Genomic DNA, 21,763 nt, shown 5'->3' on the forward strand with positions numbered 1-21,763 from the left:
CTGTGTGTCAGAGTACCAACCTGATAGGTTCAGGTGTCTGTTGGTTAGCCAGAACTGATAGGTTCAGGGTCTGTGCTTCAAGTTAAGGGTTCTGTGTGAACCAAACTGTATGCATGTATGAATGAGAATAAGCCACGTTACTTTATCTTATTCACCTGATCATTTTATTTTCCCTGTGTGTTGTATTTAAATAAACCTTATTCTTTTATTTGTTGAAAATCCATCCCTGGTCTGTGTGACTTCTTACAGGGAATGGTTGGTGGCAGCTTAGTTAACGTGTGGCAGATCCCAGTAGGTCTGGGTTTGTCACATTGATTGGTGTCCAGCGTGTGGGATACGACTGGTCCAGTTGTCCAGTGGTCCAGCAAAGCCTTGGCACGTGGGCCCAGAGCAAGGGGGGTCTAGTCAGGGACAATCTGAGGCGCGTAGGTAATCTTCTAGGTGTACCTCACGGGGAGGTGCGCTAGTGGAAGAACGTGCCAACTGGGGAGACTAGATTAAGGTGCTCTGAGGCAGCCTGGTTTTGGCGGGAAAAAAGCTGAGGCAAAATTGTAAAGTAGAAGTGAGCTAGCTTGCCTGCTGAGAGGCCCAGCAGAGGGGGGTAGACTCCAACTTGCTACAGTTGCAAGTTAAGTGCTGAAGGACAGCAGCATTCTATAAGGAAAGCTGCTTCTGAGGCAAAAGGAAAAAAAAAAGTGGTCGTTTTATTTTGAGGCTTGACTTTTTAAAGCAGCCTGTTCTGAGGGGGGATTATGCCCTTGACTCGAAGCCAAGTGGCAGAAATGGGTGAAGTGAAAGACCCCCAGGTTGACCAAGGTTCTGAGGATGAATTTGGCTCAGTGCAAGGTGACAGCACAGGAGAGCAGAACCCAGAACTCAGAAAATTGCTCATAGCCCAACAGCATGAACTGAGGGTGAGGGAAATGGAGGAAAGATTAGAGAGAGAAAGAAGGCAATTTGAATTGGAATTGCAGAGAGAGAAAATGGCGTTTGAATTAAAAAAATTGGAACTGATGAACCAGAACAATAATAACAATAGGGATTCTGAGGGAGGCCAACTGTCTAAAGCTGACCTGAAGAAATTCCCTGTGTACCACAAGGGAGATTGTCCTGAGGTGTTCTTTTCCTTAGTGGAAAGAGCGTTTGTGGACTTCTCAGTGAGGGAAACTGAGAAGATGACCATCATGCGATCTTTAATCAGTGGTAGCCTGGCTGAGGTCTATGCCGAGATGCCTGAGGAACTGATGAAGGATTTTGCAGAGTTTAAAAAACTGGTGTTTGCAAGACATGGGATAAATGCGGAACAGCTGAGACAAAGATTCAGATCCCTCACCAAAAAACCAGAGCAGACTTTTACCCAAGTGGGGGCCCAATTGGTGAGGCTGCTTGAGAAATGGCTATCGCAGGAGGGGACAGAGACCTTTCAACAGCTTAAAGATTTGATAGCGCTGGAACAGTTCTATTCAGTTCTCCATGGGGAATTGAAGTTCCAGGTGAGGGAAAGGAAACCAAAATCTGTGGTAGAAGCAGCCGAGATCGCAGATTTTATTTCGCAAATAAGAAAGCCCTTGGGTGAGGGGAAATCTGTAGGAAAACCCAAAGAAACCTACAGCAAGTACTCTCAGGGACCAGGGAAAAGCCAGCAAGGGGGAGGGGCCCATGGTGAAGGGAAGCCCTCAGACATGAAACCAAGACCTCAGATTTTGGAGGGAAAACCAAAACAAGATGAGAGAGAATCAAAATACACCAGAAAATGTTATTTCTGTCAGGGAAAGGGCCATCTAATCTCAGAGTGTGAGAAATTAAGGCAGCTAAAAGGAATGGTGCCTCAGGATTCTAGTGGAACCAAGCCAAAAGCTGTGTTCTGTGTCCAGAGAGAGCAAGGCTCATTGTCACTGAGGGAGCCTGTTGCCATGGCTGCTCAGTCTGGAACGGCTGCATCTGCTGATCAGGCTGAGGAAAATGGTCCTCTTGTGGAGGTAAAGCGCTGCTTGCTCGTGAGAACAGATTCTCAGTTGTTTGAGACAGCAGGGGTGGACGTAGGAATACTTGGCCATCAGTATAGGGGGCTGCGGGACACTTGTTCCCAGGTGACCCTGTGCCATCCAGATATTATTCCTAGGGAGTATGTAATCCCAAATGAGAGCATGAAGGTGGCAGGGATTGAGGGGCAGGTAATCTCACTGCCAATCGCGGAGGTACCTGTCAACTTTCAAGGCTGGAGGGGAGTTTGGCGGCTAGCAATTTCATCGACTCTGCCAGCAGCCGTGCTCGTGGGAAATGACCTGGCTGAACATGTGAAACGGGTGCTAGTGATTACACGCTCACAAGCCACCACGGGGACAGTTCAGGGGGGTAATGATGAGCCAGAGACGGAAGCAGAGGGGAGTTCAGAAGCTGTGGTGGAAACCTTAACCACAGACAGCAGATTTGGACAAGAGCAAAAGGCAGACGCCACTCTCCAAAAGTGTTCTGAACAGGTGACTGACGCCCAGCTAACACCTGAAACCCCAGTGAGATTTCTGGAGAAAAAGGGGATTTTATATAGAGAGACCCTGAGGAATATCTCAAAAGGGGGAGATGGGATCAGAAGTCAGCTGGTGGTACCTGAAAAGTATCGCCCCATGATCTTACAAAGGGGGCACTCTGACATGTTTGCTGCACACTTAGGGGTGAACAAAACACAGCAGAGAATCACACAGAATTTTTACTGGCCTGACATAGGGAAGCAGATCAGGGAGTTCTGTAAACAATGTGATGTGTGTCAAAGGCAGGGGAATAGCCGCGACAGGACCAAAGCAAAGTTGTGCCCTTTGCCTGTGATTGACACTCCGTTCAAATGTATAGGGGTGGATATTGTGGGACCTTTGCCCAAGGCCACAAAGAGGGGGAACAGGTTCATTCTCACCATTGTGGACCATGCCACGAGGTACCCTGAAGCCATACCCTTGACTAATATTGAAACTAACACAGTGGCAGATGCCTTGGTGGGGTATATGTCCAGGATGGGATTTGCCTCAGAAATAATCACAGATTTGGGCGCATCGTTCACATCAAAGCTCATGAAACGCTTATGGCAAATCTGTGGAATTAAGCACAAGGAAACCACTGCCTATCATCCTGAAAGTAATGGGTTAACTGAGAAGTTCAATGGGACTCTAATACGCGTGATTAGGGCTTACTTGGCAGAGAATCCAAACAATTGGGACCAGAAGCTGCAATCCCTTTTGTTTGCTTATCGATCAGTGCCACAAGCCAGTACCGGGTTCAGTCCATTTGAACTTTTATTTGGGAGAAGGGTGAAAGGGCCCCTTGATTTGATCAAACAAAATTGGGAGCAGATCACCCAGGATGACCCACAAGACGTTGTGACATACATAGACACCTTGATGAATGACCTAAAGAGAAATCTAGAGCTGGCAGCAGAAAACCTGCAAGCTCAGAAGGTCAGACAGAAAGCTTGGGATGACCAGGAAGCCGGGGAGAGGCACTCTAACCCAGGGGAGGGAGTGCTTTGGCCCAGGCCCTGCAAAGAGAACAAACTGCAGCTGGGTAGCCCAGAAGTAAAGTACTTGGGTCACATGGTAGGGGGAGGAGTGATAAAACCCCTGGAGGCCAAAATAGAAGCTGTTCGTGATTGGCCTAGACCCAACACCAAGAAAAAAGTCAAATCATTTCTTGGGTTGGTGGGCTACTACAGAAAGTTCATCCCGAGGTTTAGCGAGATTGCGGCTCCGCTGACCGATCTGACGAGGAAGAAGGCTGATGACCGCATCCCGTGGACCAGCGACTGTGAGGAGGCGTTCCAGAGGTTGAAGCAGGCGCTCATCAACTATCCAGTCCTGCGGGCTCCAGACTTCGACCGGGAGTTCATCATCTACACCGATGCGTCTAACAGCGGGGTAGGAGCAGTTCTGTGCCAGGAGGATGAGAATGGTGACCAGCATCCAGTGTCCTACCTGAGTAGGAAACTTCAAAAAGGTGAGAGACATTTGGCAACCGTGGAGAAGGAGTGTTTGGCCATAGTCTACGCGATCCAGAAGGCCAAGCCTTACATCTGGGGAAGACATTTTGTTCTGTGCACTGACCATTCACCACTGCAATGGTTAAAGACAATGAAAACCCACAATAGCAAACTTATGAGGTGGGCTTTAAACCTACAGGACTATGACTTTGAAGTGAAGGTGGTCAGAGGGTCAGTGAACTGTGTTGCTGACGCCTTGTCAAGAAGACCTGAAGATTGAAGACGGCGAAAGAACATGGACTATGTATATATATTGATGACAAAAAGTTAAATGTACCTGTTTTTTGAACTTGGTTTGTATGAATAAAGGTAAATTGATGTAATGTAAATGGTAAATGTTTAACTTAGAGTGTAAGTATAAGTAAGTATGTTATTATATAACTGTTTTGTGTGTTTTATCCAGGTTGTTTTTTTGGGAAAAAGCACCTTAGCTTTCCCCCTACAAAACAACTTATAAAGAGGGGAGGTGTTACATACAGCACTGATGTTACCTGTCTGTCATGGGTTTGGAGGGAAAGTTCCATCCTATGGGGAGTGGAAGGCGGGACATCAGGAGGAGGGGCTGTACTGTATATATATGTGATGCGTGTGTGGAGACGCTGGGATGTAAAGAAGCAGCAGCTGGGAAGAAGAAGCTGGTGTGGGAGTCTGTGTGTCAGACAGGGTACTACTGTGTGTCAGAGTACCAACCTGATAGGTTCAGGTGTCTGTTGGTTAGCCAGAACTGATAGGTTCAGGGTCTGTGCTTCAAGTTAAGGGTTCTGTGTGAACCAAACTGTATGCATGTATGAGTGAAACTAAGCCACGTTACTTTATCTTATTCACCTGATTATTTTATTTTCCCTGTGTGCTGTATTTAAATAAACCTTATTCTTTTATTCGTTGAAAATCCATCCCTGGTCTGTGTGACTTCTTACAGGGAATGGTTGGTGGCAGCTTAGTTAACGTGTGGCAGATCCCAGTAGGTCTGGGTTTGTCACATTATTTTGCAGCTTAAATAAGAGAGCCTCTGAATATTTATTTATATAAAATATATTTTAAATATTTTTACTACCAGACACAGAATCCCTTTGCCAACACCAATACCTGCTTGACCAAGAAGGACTTAAAAATTCAATTGGATTGATGGGTTCAAATGTTCAGATTGCCCCAGACCTGGAGTTGATTTTCCCTTTGAAGACTTGCATCAAGAGAATGGTGTCAGAAATCATGAGAGAATATTTATTGAAAGCACTCAGGGCTGGGAAAAACACAACTGTTCTGTACTTTTGTAATGCAGAAATATTCTGAATATGCCTTACAAATTTGTATGCTAATTTCCTGGAGATACATGGCCAAATATCACCCTTTCTGGAGGCCTACCTTTCTATTACTTTCTTTAAAGCAAACCTGTTTTTTTTGTTGTTGTTGTAGCGAACACCCTGTCTTCCTATATATATAATGGTATTGGCCTGCACCAATGGGAGCTGATGGGAGGCGGAGCCAGAGAAACCAGGAGGGATTGGTGAGTCAGAGTCTAGTTAGTTCAGTCAGAGAGAGCTAGAGAAGAAGAGAGATTGGGGTTTGAGGCAGAGAGTGTGTGTAAGGAGTAATTAGTCAGAGTGTGACTGGTATTAATTAAGATAGGTTAAAGTAAAACACTGAAGCTTTGTGTAACTCTAAGAACATGCTTATGAACTAGTCCTAAAACAACTTGTAATCAATAAACCTGTTTCTGTTTAAAAGTTCAGTACTGAATGGACCTCAGTCTTTCATAGGAAATATAGGTTGATAAAGAGATCAACTGGTGGCAGCATGTTAAGGACTTTTGAGCATAGCTGATTTTCTGATTTAGATGATTTTCTGGTACAGTGGTACCTCGACTTACAAACATAATCCATATTGGAACAACGTTCGTAAGTTGAAACATTTGTAAGTCGAAGTACCATTTCCCATTGAAATGCATGGGAACAGGATTAATCCGTTCCAGCATTTCAAAAAAATACCAAAATAAAAATAAACAAAGCAAGTCCAACACTGGGACTGCCCCCAAAAATCCAAAAACAAAACACAGAAACATAACACCCCCAGTCCAAACCCACCCTCCAAAACCCACCCAGAACAGTTTTTTTAAAAAAAGGACTTACCAGATGGGCAATACCGAAAGCAGATTGATTATATTTTCTGCAGCCAAAGATGGAGAAGCTCTATACAATCGGCAAAAACAAGTGCAGTCAAGTGGGCCTTAGAAAGCTTGTCTAACAACAAGGCCAGTGGAAGTGATGGCATCCCAGTGGATCTATTTAAAATCTTAAAAGATGATGCTGTTAAGGTGCTACATTCAATATGCCAGCAAGTTTGGAAAACTCAACATTGGCCAGAGGACTGGAAAAGATCAGTCTACATACCAATCCCAAAGAAGGGCAGTGCCAAAGAATGCTCCAACTACCGTACAATTGCACTCATTTCCCATGCTAGCAAGGTTATGCTAAAAATCCTCCATGGTAGGCTTCAGCAGTATGTGGACTGAGAACTCCCAGAAGTGCAAGCCGGATTTCGAAGGGCAGAGGAACTCGAGACCAAATTGCTAACATGCGCTGAATTATGGAGAAAGCCAGAGAGTTCCAGAAAAACATCTACTTCTGCTTCATTGACTATGCAAAAGCCTTTGACTGTGTGGACCACAACAAACTATGGCAAGTCCTTAAAGAAATGGGAGTGCCTCACCACCTTATCTATCTCCTGAGAAACCTATAAGTGGTACAGGAAGCAACAGTTAGAACTGGATACGGAAACACTGATTGGTTCAAAATTGGGCAAGGAGTACGACAAGGCTGTATATTGTCCCCCTGCTTATTTAACTTATATGCAGAATACATCATGCGAAAGGCCAGTCTGGAGGAATCCCAAACCGGAATTAAGATTGCCAGAAAAAATATCAACATCATCCAGGAAAATGAGGAGGAATTAAGGAACCTTGTAATGACGGTGAAAGAGGAGAGCTCAAAAAATGATCTGAAGTTCAACATCAAAAAAACCTAAGATCATGGCCACTAGTCCCATCACATCCTGGCAAATATAAGGGGCAGATATGGAGGTAGTGACAGATTTTATTTTCTTGGGCTCCATGATCACTGCAGATGGTGACAGCAGCCACAAAATTAAAAGACGGCTGCTCTTGGGAGGAAAGCGATGACAAAACTAGACAGCATGTTAAAAAGCAGAGACATCACCTTGCCAACAAAAGTCCGAATAGTCAAAGCTATGGTTTTTCCTGTAGTGATGTATGGAAGTGAGAGCTGGATCATGAAGAAGGCTGACCACCAAAGAACTGATGCTTTTGAATTGTGGTGCTGGAGGAGACTCTTGAGAGTCCCCTGGACTGCAGGGGGAACAAACCTATCCATTCTGAAGGAAATCAACCCTGAGTGTTCACTGGAAGGACAGATCCTGAAGCTGAGGCTCCAATACTTTGGCCATCTCATGAGAAGAGAAGACTCCCTGGAAAAGACCCTGATGTTAGGAAAGTGTGAGGGCAAGAGGAGAAGGGGACAACAGAGGATGAGATGGTTGGACAGTGTCATTGAAGCGACCAACATGAATTTGGCCCAGCTCCAGGAGGCAGTGGAAGACAGGAAGGCCTGGTGTCCTCTGTTCCATGGGGTCATGAAGAGTCAGACACGACTAAATGACTAAACAACAACAATAACCAGTCCGAAGCTTCCCAGCGCTCCACTGCCTCCGCCGCAGCGAGGGACGAGTGTGCAAGAACCCAGCCACCTCAAGCCTCCCAGTGCTCTGCTGCTGGGGGCCAGCGGCCGGGGGTGAATGGCCAAGCACTCAGCCAGCTCAAGCCTCCTGGCACTCTGCTGCCTCCACTGCGACCAGGGGCGAGTGGCCAAGCGCCTGGCCAGCTCAAGCCTCCAGGCGCTGGGTGAACGCTGCCTCTGATCATGGTGGTGGGGGACTCCCGGTAGCTCTCCGATGGCAGCAGGAAGCTCCCAGGGCTTCCCCACCACCATCAGAGACCTCCTGGGGATCACCCACTGCCGCGATTGGCGCCTTCAGGATTCCCGGGGAGGAGACCTGCCCTTTTCCACCGCCGCGATCGAACCCCCAGGAGGTCTCTGATGGCGGCAGGAAAGCCCTGGGAGATTCCCCACCACTATTGGAGAACTCTTGGGGGTCCCCCACCGCTGGGATTGGAGCCCCTGGGGGAGACCTCCTGGGGGTCCCCCGCTGCTGCGATCAAACACCCTGGGGGAGACGGTGGAAAAGGGTGGGAAATTTAAAATTGCTCCCCTGCCACCATGATCGGACCCCCAGGAGGTCTCTGATGGCAGCGGGGAAGCCTTGGGAGCTTCCCTGCTGCCATCGGAGACCTCCTGGGGGTCCCTTTTCCTAACCGTTGGGGCGAAAGAGCAGCCTCTTCACCACCAATGTTTTGAATGGAATAAAAAAAAAAGCCAGGGGAATTTGCATTTCCTGCCCTTTTCCCCTGCCTTTTTTCGTTCATAGGTCAAGGCTTCATTTGCAAGTTGAAGTAGACTTTTGCAAATAGAGCCGTTCGTAAGTTGAATCGTTCACAGGTAGGGATGTTCATAAGTCAAGGTCCAACTTTATATAGTAAAAGGGGGTCAGGACAGTGCCAGTTTCTTTTAGAGGTCTTTCAAGCCATGGCCAAGGAACTGGGATTGCCCCCACAGAGGAGAAGACAGAGGGTCCATCATCATCATTGCCTTTTTGGGGAATAGAGTTAGATACACAGGCACAGGCCTGCCACCTCCCTGCCAATATTGCGGAAGTTAGAGGAGAGGCTGAGCACACTCATAAACAGGAAAAAGGTTATGCTCAAGGAGTTGCAAGAAATAGTGGGGCACCTTAATTTTGTGTGCTGGGTGGTGGCACCAGGCCGGGCATTCTTTTGTAGGTTGTGTGAGGCCATGAGACAGGTAAGGCTGCTGCATCATGGAACCAGAGTAACAGCAGGTATGAGTCAGGATTTTTTGGATTGGAGTAGATTTCTGGATGGTTTTAATAGAGCTTCTTTTTGGAGGATGGAGATTTGCCTTGGTGCAGCCTTCTAAGTGCAGACTGATGTGGCAGGGTTACAGGGTTATGGTATCTATTCTAAGGATATTTTAAGGATAAGTGGTCTGTACGCAAGTGGCTGGAAGCCTGGCATAGGTTGGGTCTCACTTGAGGACTAAGTGACTATATTAGTAGACCAAGGAAACACAGTGGATATAGTATACTTAGACTTCAGTAAGGCATTTGATAAGGTAGACCACAACCTACTTCTGTGTAAGATAGACTGAAGTGGAATAGACCATGCAACTATCAGATGGATTTGCAGCTGGCTGACCAACCACACTCAACATCTGGTCCTCAATGGAACCACATCTATGTGGAGGGAAGTGTGCAGTTAAGTATCCCAAGGTTCTGTCTTGGGCCCAGTGCTCTTCAACATCTTCACAAATGACCTGGATGAGGTGAATGAAGGAGCACTCATCATACATATGGGGAACACATTTTATTCTCTGCACTTTTTTTTTTACTTTTCATTTATTTATTTATTTTCAAAACTATTGGGGAATAGGGAAGGAATGCAAAAGGTAAAGGGCAGTGGAAGGGGCGGGAAAAGGGTTTTGAGTATAAGAGAACATCAGATATATAATCATTCAATCTTTTCATATCAAGTATATAAACATATAATCTATTCATATTCCAGAAAAAGAAGAAAGCTCATCTTTCTTCTTCTTCTTCTTCTTCTTCTTCTTCTTCTTCTTCTTCTTCTTCTTCTTCTTCTTCTTCTTCTTCTTCTTCTTCTTCTTCTTCTTAACTATTTTGTCTATGTATTTACCCCTTTAGCTTTTAACTTACACTTATAACACAGCTTAAGTCTAAGTTATTCCAACACCATCAGAACACCAAGGCCAATTGTGAGATATATCCCCTCTTTCAACCTACTTATAACACAGCTTAAGTCTAAGTTATTCCAACAGTATCAGAACACCAAGGCTAATTGTGAGGTATATCCCCTCTTTCACCCTCCTTTTGTCTTGAGAGTATGCTCGACAGGCCTGAAATAGTATAGATTCTGCTCACTTCCCCCTTTTTCTCCATGTGTTTCTTTTGTTTCTGTGCCTCTGTTTCCTTCCGTATTTCAGAGGGGGAAACAACACCTAAAGCAATAGTTCGCTTTTCAGCCTCAGTTTTCCTAGCTGCTATAGCTACGTAGCTTACTGGGTGACACACCATCCCCTTTATATTATCTGGTATTGCCATCAATACATCCGGTTCTGGCATTTCTTTTAGATATAATTTAACCTCTGCTATTTTCTCTTCCTTAGTGTCTTTAATTACATCTTGCATCTGGTCAAGATAATAATTTACCTGCGTAAATTCTTTCAACACTGTCATTTGAAAGGAGATTTTCCACTCTAGCCATTGATCTCTGATTTTCCCAGGGAGATCCATTTTTCCAGTATATCTGATCTATATATATAAAATACTCTTCAGTTTCCATTATTTTATCCCTCACTTGGAATTCCCTCTCCCCTTTGCCCAAATATAAATAATGTATAGATCAACCTCGAGTCCAATATTTCACATTACAATTATTACAGTGTTAACAGTAAAATAGCAGGCACACTCAAACAAGAAATGGAATTTAAAACATGAATCTCTCAAGTGTCTTTGTAGTTCAATCCCTTTTCTCGTCGCCAACCTCCAGACTGGTTGTTTCTTCTTTTCTCTTCTCAAAGTTTATTGTTACCTTTGTGAGGAATTAAGTTAGGCAGCAAGAACTTTCACCTAGTTTTTTCTGCACATTGCTTATCTGGTAACTGGAAAAAAAAATATAGCTGGCCGAAGGGAGTGGGAGTTTCCCTAGATAAAAAGACAGTTTAAAAAACAGCAAGGAGAGAGTTCGTTTTTGCTGCTGGGAGGAAGAAGACAAGATGGAGATTTATGATGGACTGAAGAAACATTTACATGATTGATTTTATAGTCGTTGCTGAAATATCCCTACAACTAAAAAACTTCTGTGCTTTACCAGCTGTATTCAAGGACGTGAGATAATAATTTTTTTTTTATTTAGAGAATGTGTTTAATTATTTTTCTAGAGAAATGCAATGAAGGGGAGGGAAACTGCTTAGAGTAAAAAATTGTACAAATATCTATTTATATTATATTAGAGTTATGTTGATTTAATTCTTTAATAAATACTTATGTCTATTTGACAGTTTAAAATTATGTTCTTTCCTGATCAAACCGAATGCATTTTGAGTACTGAATTTACGCTACCTAATTAGTTGATGATTCAGCCCAACCAATTAAAATCTTATATGTCTGTGTTGTGTTATTTAAAATCAAGTGGGCTTTTTGAAACAGACAAGAGTAAAACTCCTAACTGTTTGTATTTGGGCTGACGGACAGCAGAGAGAGGGGATTGCTTTGTTTGTTTATCAAATCCCTACTTGTGCTTCTCTAATTACTTTATTACAGCTTCTTAGGAACTGAATGAAGTAAATAAGAGTCGTTATATGGTGGCAGAGGTGTCATGAAACACGTGCTTTGTTTATTTTTGCTGGCAACAGTTTGAAGATTTATAGCTAGGCAACGATCGTAAAAGTAAGACGTTAGCCTACTATATATTTGATTTATGGCATTAAAAGCAGTGTCTGCTTAAAGCAGAGCTGTGTGAGTAAGTGAAAAGCTAATGGGTTTTCTTTGATAAAAACATTAGCCATGCAGGAGTTTGGTAGGAAAGAACGTTTTTAAAGTTAAATTGGCTTATTAAATGTACATTTTTCTCTGAGTAAATTCCTTGAACTTCACAAGCATTTCTGCAGTGATTTTTTTTTCCCTATGTGCTAATTTCATTTTTAAAGCACATGGACAGTTTTGCATCTTTTTTGGCATCAGAGAGAAGGAGAAGGGCGACATCTCGTGGTCTACGGGGTACATTGCTCCGAGGAGATGTCGAAGTGACACCTGGTGGTCTTCAGACATTATTGCAGCATGACATTTCAGATTCTTACGAAGCTGATACAGAAAGTGCAGCTCATCTATCTCCAGTAAGCAGACGGTTGCAACTAAGTGAGATGATGGCTGGAGTTCAAGAAGATCAAGCTATTGAAGACATCGTTGTGCGCCCAAGACCCAGGCATACCAATTTAGAGGAAGACCAAAGAGGAGAAGAAGTAAGGTTAGATGATGAAGAAGCAGCAGCAGCAGCAGCAGCAGCAGCATCCCAACTGGATGAAGAATTAGACCCAATTGACAAACTATCCAAGATGTTTGCTAGTTTTATTGCTAACCAAAATCAAGAGAAGAGAATCAGAGAATTGGAGTTAAGGTTGTCCAAACAGTACAGAGAAGCAAAACTCCAGCAAATGGAAAAGGAAAGGAAGCGAAAAGAGGAATATGACAAATCGATTGCCAGTGTGAACAGAAATAACCTACCTTTTTATCACGAGGGTATGGACGTTTTATCATTCCTATCTTTGTATGAGAAAGTTTGCCAAGATTTGAAGATCCCTCAGAAATGGTACATACCTTTGATTCGTACACAATGTAGTGGACTTCTTGCTGAGATTGTGGCAACTGTACCTAATGAGGACGTCGAGTGGGAGATTTTTCGTGAATATATCAAACGAAAATTTGGATACACTCCAGAAATTTTGAGACAAAATTTCAGGAAACTGAAAAAACAACCTAATGAGTGCTACTCTGCAATGGCTGATAGATTAGAAAAACTTGGGGATCAATGGCTAGACTCAGTAGGCGCCAGTACTTTCCAAGACATGAGAACACTGATGTACCAAGAACATTTTCTTTCTTTAGTACCTGCAGAGATCAGAAGTGTCTTGATGCAGAAGAGGTTCAAGGATCTGCAAGAATTGGCCTTAAGAACCGATGAGTTACTTTCCTTCAAACGACCTGACCCGACGGTTAGGCCGAAGACTGCACCAGCGTTCCCCAGGAAACAGAGTTCATTTCTAACTAGAGAGTCTTTTGAGCAAGATCCCAGACGAAGGACAGAAGATACACGTAAGAGTATAGCTCCGGGACAGACAAGACCACCTCTCAAATGTTTCGAGTGTGGTGGTTCTCATTTGAGAAGAGACTGTCCGAAGTTAAACATTCCGGTTAAACAAGAGAAAGAGCCTGGGAGAAGAACATCTGCTCCAGTACAACCCAAAGGCAGACCTAGTGCTCCTAAGATGGCTTATACGAGTATAGAGTCAATAGGAACTGTTCAAGACCATATTCACAGTACTACATCATCAGTACCCTTCCAGTCAAGCATTCGACATTCACATAGTCAAGAGGGTGGAAGGGCAACTAGAACCTCAACTCAAGCTAATGGGGCTCAAGCCAAAGTTAATTATGGTGTACCTCGTGTTTTGAACTTACGAATGGATTCTGTAACCTCAGACTACATCGGAGAAACTGCTGATGGACAAAAATACTCTATTTTAGATCCTGACACCATAATACCAGATTACCAAAGGAACTGGACTATAAGGAAGTTCACCGAGACTGTTTTCTTGCATACACCATCCGGAGATGTAGCTTTATGTGCTTTCAGAGATTCTGGAGCTGAACTTTCTTCAATAAGCCGTCAGTTTCTTGATCCAGCTTTGGTCTTGTATAACTTGAGATGCCCCATAAGAACCTATGCAAGCAAAGGAGATGAGCTAAAACATATTCCTGTCGCGTATCTGAAAATTACATACAAGTCCTGGACTGGAGTAAAACATATTTTGACCCATGAGGGGAAACCTGACTTTCTTCTAGGAAATGATCTCACTGTGTTGGACGAAATACAAAGCCAAGGTCCACCTGTAATTCAAGTAGTTACCCGATCCCAGAGCAAGAAGATGCGAGAAGTTGAATCAATAGAAGAACTAGACTTAGAACCAGAAGAGGAGGAGCCAGATCAAAGTTATGAGCCAGATGAGGAACAAGATTCAGAATATGAACAAGATCAAGTATTTCCAGATGATATTCCAGAGGAAGAGCCTACTCCTGATGATATTCAAGGAGAAGAGTCTACACCGCAACAGCTCTTTGAGACCGAATCTGATGACTCAACTACAACTGAGGCCGGAATAGAAGAAATCGTTCCTAAAGGATCGGAGGACTTTAGACAAAAGCAATTTAATGATCCCTCTTTAGCATCTTTAAGAACCCGTGCAAACGAATACGCTCAACAGCCTGTCCAACAGTCAGCATACTTTCTATGGGGAGAAAATGGACTGTTATACCGTGAGTACTATCCCAAGGATTTTATGGCAGCTCAACCCGTGCGACAGTTAGTAGTGCCCTCAGATTATAGACTGAGAATTCTTGAAATGGCACACGATCATCCTTCCAGTGGACACCAAGGTATGAGAAAGACACTCAAGAGAATTTCTCAACATTTTTACTGGCCTGGTCTTTCCAAAGCCGTAAAGGAATATGTTGGTTCCTGTGATGTTTGCCAAAGAGTAGGACACCAAACAGACCAAACCAAGGCTGAAGTGCAAGTTATGGAGATACCCGACCAAGTGTTCAAGTATCTACAAATGGATGTGTTAGGACCATTCATCCCTACTAAGACCAAGAAGAAGTACATCATCACTTTCATTTGTTCTGCAAGCAGATGGATTGAAGCTTATGCAATCAGCAACTTGTCAGCTACCACCATAGCTAGAATCATCGTGGACTTATGCTCACGTATTGGTGTTCCATCCAAAATCATTTGCGATCAAGCAGGAGCTTTCACTAGTGAACTCATGAAGAAAATCTGCGAAATAAGTGGTATCACCCTTAGCTTCAGTACTTCTCATCATCCTCAATCACACGGAATGGTGGAAAGAGGTCAACAGACTTTACTTCATATGATCAAGACGATGACTCAAGAGTATGGGAACATTTGGGACGAACTCTTGCCTTTTGCTTTATTTGCCTATAGAAGTTCCGCTCATTCTTCACTAGGTGGATTTTCCCCGAGCGAGTTGGTATTTGGAAGAAATCTTCAAGGACCTTTGGATATCCTGAAATCCGAATGGGAAGGTGCGGTCAAATCTAGTTCAGCACCAGTTGCAGAATTCGTCCGACAACTTCAAGAGAAACTTTTAGCTGTTCAAGAGTTAGCTAGAGACAACTTGATGAACGCTCAAGCTGAACAGAAATACTATCATGACAAGAAATCCCGACACAGAGAATTTGCAGTGGGTGATTTGGTGTTAGTACTGAACCCGCTCAGACCTTCTAAGTTAGAAGTGGTCTGGGAAGGTCCAGGAGAAATTGTTCAAAGATTTGGAGATGTTAATTATCTTGTTAAAATGCTGGATTCTAAAAAGAAACCTGTTCTTTATCATGTCAATAGACTGAAACGTTACAAAGATAGATCTGCAATGGTTTTTCAATATCATGCTGAGTATTTCCATTCTTCCAATGAACCAATTGATATGTTGTCAGAATTGCAAGATGCAGGTGATTGGTCTGATAATATTATCTTAACAGGTAATCAAGATCAGAAGGATCAGTTGTACCAGGTCCTAGAACGACATCAAGATGTGTTCTCAGACAAACCAGGTTACACAAATTTAGTCAGTCATGAAATCACTACAGATAGTGATGCTCAACCTATACGGTCGAGCCCATACAGAGCAATTGGTAATCATGCTAAACAAATTGAGCAAGAGATTCAAAAGATGTTATCTCTAGGAGTTATTGAAGAGGCAATCAGCCCTACTTGGACTTCACTTGTGGTACTAGTCCCTAAAAAGACTGCTACAGGTGAAATTCAAGAAGAAGTGAGATTTTGTGTTGATTATAGGAAGTTGAACAGTGTTACCAAATCGGATCCTTACCCTTTGCCTAGAATGGATGATTTGATTGAACACCTTGCTAAGGCTAAATTTATAAGTATCCTTGACCTAAAGAATGCTTATTGGCAATTAGATATGGCAGAAGAATCACGAGATAAGACCGCTTTCATCACTCATGTGGGAACTTTCCGGTTCCGCAGAATGCCATTTGGTTTGAAAAATGCAGGCGCTTCATTTCAAAGGATGATTGATAAACTTTTGCAAGGTTTACCTTATGCTAATGCTTATCTTGACGATGTTGCGATTTTTAGTAATGATTTTGAATCTCATTTGACACACATTGAAACTGTTTTGTCCAGACTTCAACAAGCAGGACTGACAGTAAAAGCCAGTAAATGTCAATGGATGCAGGGAAAAGTCATGTATTTAGGACATTTGATTGGGCAAGGAGAAATTCAAACTATACAAGCAAAAGTTCAAGCTATCAATGATTGGCCTATTCCTAAAACTAAGAAACAAGTATGCTCGTTTCTAGGTCTAATTGGCTACTACAGAAAATTTATTCCGGATTTTAGTAATTTGGCAGCACCTTTGACAGAGCTAACTAGAAAAAGAGAACCTGTCAAAGTAAAATGGACTCCTGAATGTCAAAAGGCTTTTGATGCCTTAAAAGCTAAAATTGTTGATGCGCCTATTTTGAAATCTCCTGATTTCAACAAACCTTTCGTATTACAAACTGATGCATCTGAATTAGGTCTAGGAGCTGTTTTATTACAACAAGGAGAAGATGGAAACCTTTATCCGATATCCTATTTCTCTAGAAAACTTCTGGAACGCGAGAAACACTATGCTATTCCTGAAAAAGAGGCACTTTCAGTTTTTGGGGCATTGAATCTTTTGAGACCTTATTTATGGGGGCGCAAATTCACGCTTCAAACCGATCACCGAGCTTTAGTGTGGTTACAAAGTATGAAATCTCATAACCAAAAATTGTTAAGATGGAGTTTGGCATTACAAGATTTTGATTTTAATATCCAACATATTCCAGGAAAATTGAATGTAGTAGCAGATAGTCTTTCTAGAATGTATGAAGAAGAAAACTCATGCAACACTGAGCGTTGACTTAGATATCTGATGTAATTTCATAGAATGTAGTGTTTCATTATTTCATATATACTTTTGTAGTAGAGTTTTGATATATAACATGTTTTATATTTTCTTAATTCCTTGTATCAAATTACTATAAATTAGATAAGTAGACTAATCTGAATTTCTGTGTAATTTCGGGGGGCGTGTGAGGAATTAAGTTAGGCAGCAAGAACTTTCACCTAGTTTTTTCTGCACATTGCTTATCTGGTAACTGGAAAAAAAAATATAGCTGGCCGAAGGGAGTGGGAGTTTCCCTAGATAAAAAGACAGTTTAAAAAACAGCAAGGAGAGAGTTCGTTTTTGCTGCTGGGAGGAAGAAGACAAGATGGAGATTTATGATGGACTGAAGAAACATTTACATGATTGATTTTATAGTCGTTGCTGAAATATCCCTACAACTAAAAAACTTCTGTGCTTTACCAGCTGTATTCAAGGACGTGAGATAATAATTTTTTTTTTATTTAGAGAATGTGTTTAATTATTTTTCTAGAGAAATGCAATGAAGGGGAGGGAAACTGCTTAGAGTAAAAAATTGTACAAATATCTATTTATATTATATTAGAGTTATGTTGATTTAATTCTTTAATAAATACTTATGTCTATTTGACAGTTTAAAATTATGTTCTTTCCTGATCAAACCGAATGCATTTTGAGTACTGAATTTACGCTACCTAATTAGTTGATGATTCAGCCCAACCAATTAAAATCTTATATGTCTGTGTTGTGTTATTTAAAATCAAGTGGGCTTTTTGAAACAGACAAGAGTATTTGGGCTGACGGACAGCAGAGAGAGGGGATTGCTTTGTTTGTTTATCAAATCCCTACTTGTGCTTCTCTAATTACTTTATTACAGCTTCTTAGGAACTGAATGAAGTAAATAAGAGTCGTTATAACCTTCACCCGGCAAGACTGTATTTTCAGAGTGTCATTTATCAAAATACTCAGTTCAGTTCAAGCCATATGGCTCTCAGTTTACAGCTCACAGTCTGTTTTTCTTTTTTTTACTTCCAAAGGCTTCTTTCTCCTCCCCCAAAAAAGGGAGGTCCAGCAATCTGAGTCCCAGCAAATGTATTATCCACAGAAAACAGAGTCCCACACAGTCTAAGAATATATATCCAAAAGGAGAAAAGGTCCAAAGTGAACAGCTTACAGCAGAATGTATTCTTTCAAAGCCTGTCCAGTGTTAATTCTCCAGGAGTTTTTTTTCTTTAATAGAGACACGAGCTATTTCTGCCTGACTGTTCCCTTAAATCAGCTCGACCTTGAATCAGCTTAATACGCCGCTCCTTATCTCATTTCAGTCATAAATTTTCACGCAATCACTTGTTCTTCATTTTAATGGGGGTTTTCATAGAACAAGGGCTTCCACTTACTTTGTTATATATTTTCGCCATGCTTCTTGTTCTCTTATTCTCGGCGAATGGAGCTGTCTTGGCTGATTGCCAAAAATGATGCCTGTCTTCGGTCTGTGCTCATGTGAATTTCCAGAAGAAAGAAAAATCAAGTTGCTTCCCAATCTTCTAGCTTCTGTAGCTCACCAACTGCTGCAGAAGGGTCTCTCCTGACCCCCCCCTCGGTTCCCCCATTTCTAGGGGGATCCCAGACCAAAGTGGTTCTAGCTTCTCTGGGAGCTGTTCCCAAGAGCTGCTAGCTTCACCAGTACCTCTTCCTTTGCACTGATCATACCCCATTGCTGTGGCTCTGGATTATTAAAGCTAATAATAACAAATTGATGAAGGGGGCACTATTGCTACAAGATTTTGACTTTGAAATCAAAAGTGTCAAAGGAACTCAAAATGTAATAGCTGACGACTTATCAAGAAGAACAGAAGATTGAAGAAGAAGAAAAAGGACTATATTAAAATGAAACTGTAATGGTATGAAAAGTGTTCAAATTAAATGTTATAAAAGTGTACTTGAACAATTTTTCATGTCATTTCTGCCTCCCTTCCTGCTGTTAGTCAAATCTTTATGTGACACTGCCAGATTTTCATTGAAATTCACATATGTTAAACATAATCTATAATGACATATTAGAGGGGAGGTTCAAAATCATTTTAATCATATATTTGTGCTGTTGTAGTGATAAAAATCCATGTACACACTGCTTGGAGAAAGCTAAGTGCAGTTAAACAGTTTCTAGTGTTCAGGGAGAAATTAGTTGTGAATAATAATTACTATGCAATGTGTTGTATGACAATCCTAATGTATAACCACACCATCTGGACTACGACAACAAATCCAGTTTGTCAGTGATAAGAAATGATGTAGACGAATTTGACCTATCAATGTATTGATCCCTTTAGCAACTATGTGACTTTTATGGTAAGTATACAGTATTTGCAAATGCTGGCAGAGCCAAGAAAGAGAACATGCCATGATATCTTCTTGCAGAATCAAAATTGTGACATGCTCTTTTAGAGGTTCCTCCAGTGCGCGCGCACACACAGACCATATCTGTCATGTTAGGTCTTTATTCAAATCTAGGAGCATCTGTTTGCCCTGAACTCCTCTTACAAAGCATTGCTATGGTAGTGAGGATCATTATGATGTTGACCTCCTTTCATATCTTAAAATGATTCCTAAACACATTCACCTAAAATGGCTCATAATTTAAATGATTTCTAACCATATTATGATACAATCACAGTACATGTACATATATTCGTGAACACTGAATGATCTTGGCTGTCTTTTGACATTTGAAGAAAGTCCATTCAGTGAGGATACAACTCAAGATAGACACAAACCTTTTACTGCCCTAGCTGAAAGATGGAGGAATTATTGGTCAATTATTATAGAAGAGCTTGACATGATTAGAAGCAAACAGAAAGTGTCAAGGCTTCTTAAGAGCCTAAATATTGATTTAACTAAGAAGCTCACACATATCAGTTGCTTCCCCATTGCAGCATATTAGCTTCTCCTGAATGGTAAAGCCAGACAATGTGCAAATAAGACAAAAATCCAGCGAGAGAAGCAGAGCAATAGAATAAATGAATAGTCAAGTTTACATCTCTGGAACTGGAAGAGACGGTTAGGAAATGCAATCACAGTAAAGCTGCTAGACAAGATGATATTGAGGTGGAACAAATTAAGCAATTTGGGTCAAAAATGAGTAGCTATTACATTTTAAAAATATTTTTCTTAAAAAGTAATCAAATTGCAACAACATGGCAGAACCCCCATGCAACTGTTATATTAAAGCCAGAAAAAAGAACAAGACTATCCTAGAAACTACAGGCTGATTTCATTACTCTGTCACCTATATCAAATGTTTGAAATAATACTACTGAAGTGATTAATACCCAAAACTGGACTGGTCCTTATCCCTAAACAAACAGGCTTTTAGGGTCAGCTCGTAAATTTACTTCAGAATATAGAAACATATTTTCAAACATATATATTTACAGGAATATGATACCATACAATACCATTCATCATCAAATAATGTTGAATAACCTGTACTATCTTGCCAAAAGTTATGCACTTATAAAAATTGTACACACACCCCATTCAGAATCAGGATTGAGCCTTGTGGCACACCATTTCTTACCTCCTCCCAGTTTGAGAAGGAGCAATGGATAAGCACTTTCAGCACTGTCTCTTGTTTAATTTCGGATGATCTCATCATGGGATTTTCAGCATATAAAATATTCAGAAGTGGTTTATCATTGCCTTTATCTGCTTAGTGTTAACTCATTTTGTGCTATTTCTTTAAAGATAAAAAAGGTAAAGATTCCCCTTGACAATTTTTGTCCAGTCGTGTCCGACTCTAGGGGGCGGCGCTCATCCCGCTCTTCAAGCCATAGAGCCAGCGTTTGTCCGAAGACAATCTTTCCGTGGTCACATGGCCAGTGTGATTTAGACACGGAACGCTGTTTACCTTCCCACCGAGATGGTACCTATTTATCTACTCGCATTTGCATGCTTTCGAACCGCTAGGTTGGCGGGAGCTGGGACAAGCAACGGGCGCTCACTCCGTCGCGTGGATTCGATCTTACGACTGCTTGGTCTTCTGACCCTGCAGCACAGGCTTCTGCGGCTTAGCCCACAGCGCCACCACGTCCTTAAAGATGCTCTGGCATTATTCCCTTCCACTACTGCTGGTGCTGGCTCCAATCTCTTCACTACAACTCTGATAGAGGTAGGCTATGTTAACTGGGCAGTCTTCCCTCCCCCAGCTAAAGATAAATTTTTTGAGTTTCAAAAAGGCAGAAAGGGAGAGAGGCAGATTGCGTGTGACTATTTTAAGAGATGGACCATAAATTCCCAATTGCTATACTTGACAGAACGCCTGCTTCCACCTAGATCTACTCGGATCACCCGCACGAGCCAGGAGGTGAGGCTGAGGAGCCTAATGGCGAGGGAGGCCCGGAAAGAAAGGACACAAAACCGGGCCTTCTCAGAGGTGGCTCCTCGCCTCTGGAACAATTTCCCTCCTGAGATCCATGCGGCCCCCACTTTGAACACTTTTAAAAGTCAATTAAAACATGGCTATACATTCAGGCCTTCCCTCCAGTTAATATCTGACTTTTCTGTTTATTCTCTCCTTATGTATTTTCTATTCTATTGTTGTATTCTGTTTATGATTTATGTAATTGTTTGTGTTTTTTGTATTATTTCACTGTTTTTACTATATTGGAAGCCGCCTAGAGTGGTCTTTTAGACCAGATGGGCGGGGTATAACTCAAATAAATAAATAAAATAAATAAATAAAATAGGTGAAGAAGAGCTTTGAAACCAATATGCATGGTGCAGTTATTTCCATCTAAGATTCTTACCT

General features: G+C 42.0%; 1 protein-coding gene and 1 long non-coding RNA gene across 4 annotated transcripts in view; both read right to left on the minus strand.

Moving 5' to 3' along the window:
• The window catches only part of CNTNAP2 (contactin associated protein 2), a 2,051,986-nt gene that overhangs the window by 548,098 nt on the left and 1,482,125 nt on the right, over positions 1–21,763 (minus strand). The gene's annotated exons all lie outside the window — the stretch shown is intronic.
• On the minus strand, positions 9,803–20,167 carry LOC144583530 (uncharacterized). The gene is made up of 2 exons (XR_013537351.1): positions 17,875–20,167; positions 9,803–10,781 (listed from the first exon to the last, which is right to left on the minus strand). It is a non-coding gene; the product is annotated as an uncharacterized LOC144583530 (long non-coding RNA).

The sequence above is a fragment of the Pogona vitticeps genome, chromosome 6 (genome assembly GCF_051106095.1).
Source record: "Pogona vitticeps strain Pit_001003342236 chromosome 6, PviZW2.1, whole genome shotgun sequence".
Classification (NCBI taxonomy): domain Eukaryota; kingdom Metazoa; phylum Chordata; class Lepidosauria; order Squamata; family Agamidae; genus Pogona; species Pogona vitticeps.